Source organism: Brienomyrus brachyistius, chromosome 10 (genome assembly GCF_023856365.1).
Source record: "Brienomyrus brachyistius isolate T26 chromosome 10, BBRACH_0.4, whole genome shotgun sequence".
Lineage (NCBI taxonomy): Eukaryota > Metazoa > Chordata > Actinopteri > Osteoglossiformes > Mormyridae > Brienomyrus > Brienomyrus brachyistius.
In genome coordinates, this window is record NC_064542.1 from 27,686,392 (window position 1) to 27,687,600 (window position 1,209).

General features: G+C 45.0%; 1 non-coding gene across 1 annotated transcript; it reads left to right on the top strand.

The window, feature by feature from the left end:
- The first annotated feature begins 396 nt into the window (after positions 1–396).
- On the top strand, positions 397–468 carry trnaa-cgc (transfer RNA alanine (anticodon CGC)). Its single transcript has one exon. It is a non-coding gene; the product is annotated as a tRNA-Ala (tRNA).
- The last annotated feature ends 741 nt before the right edge of the window (positions 469–1,209 follow it).

Consider the following 1,209-nt stretch of genomic DNA (forward strand, 5'->3'; position numbering starts at 1 on the left):
ATACAAAGAAAACATAAATGCAAATCATCACTTTTCTGTAACTGTTTTCCTGTTTTACAGCTGAACAGTCAACACCTTTCCAAGACATACATCTGTACACAGATACGCAGTCTCTGTTCCCTCTGCCAGGCAACAGCTTCCCAAAAGTCAGACATGAACTGACCATTATGTCTTTCTATGAGGACACATATATACATATATGCATGGGTTAGATTGGTGTGAATGTGTATTGACATGTGTGGTGTGAATGTGACTGTGTATATATATGTGTGTGTGTGTATATATATATATGTATGTATATATATATATATATATATATGTATGTATGTATATATATATGTAATCTGTCATAATTCTGCATGGCTGTTTTCGCGTTTGCTCCTCCTCTGTGTGTGTGGGGATGTAGCTCAGTGGTAGAGCGCATGCTTCGCATGTATGAGGCCCCGGGTTCAAACCCCGGCATCTCCAGCTCTCTTTAACAGCCTGCTTAGTTCAGGCAGTGCTTTTAATCTGAGGGTCCAGGATTCAAGGCAAATGTCTCTTAGGACAACGTGTGTTTCTGTGAGCTAAGCCTCTGTGCCTGTGATCAGAAAATAACTGGTTCAAGCCTGCCGTCGACCTATCTGCGGGGCCTTGAGCCCCCCCCCCACCCCCAAGCTCCCTGGGTGCTGCCCTTCATAGCCAGCTTGCTCTCACCTACAGGGAGCAAGTTGGCGGGAGGCATAAAAAGAATTTCATCATGGGGATTAGTACAGTATCCATTATTATTTATTTCAGTTTGCTTGCACTCTCTTTACACTATGTAGTCTTTCCTGCAGCACAGGACCCGTCTGCAGAACACAAGGAAAGTCTGCTCTAAGATCATCAGCCTCCTTGTCAGAGCACTTTCATCCCTGAGTGAGCAGCGTGTAGGATTCTGCATCCCCTCCCATGCTCTGTTCCTGGAGTTTGAGTGGCTGCCCTCAGGACGACGTCTCCCCTGTCCCGGCTGCAGGACCCCTCCCATGCCCTCCCTAGGTCCTGATTGGTCACAGAATAGCCACAAAAGAAGCTTCAAGCATATAAAAAACCTAATCCTCCACCTCTATTGGTCTACATCGATATCACTGAACATTCGCCCAATTTGCTCGATACTCGAAATATCCTTTTTTCCCAATTGGCTTCTAATATGAAGCATATACACTAGGGATGCAAGATGATTCTTGCTTG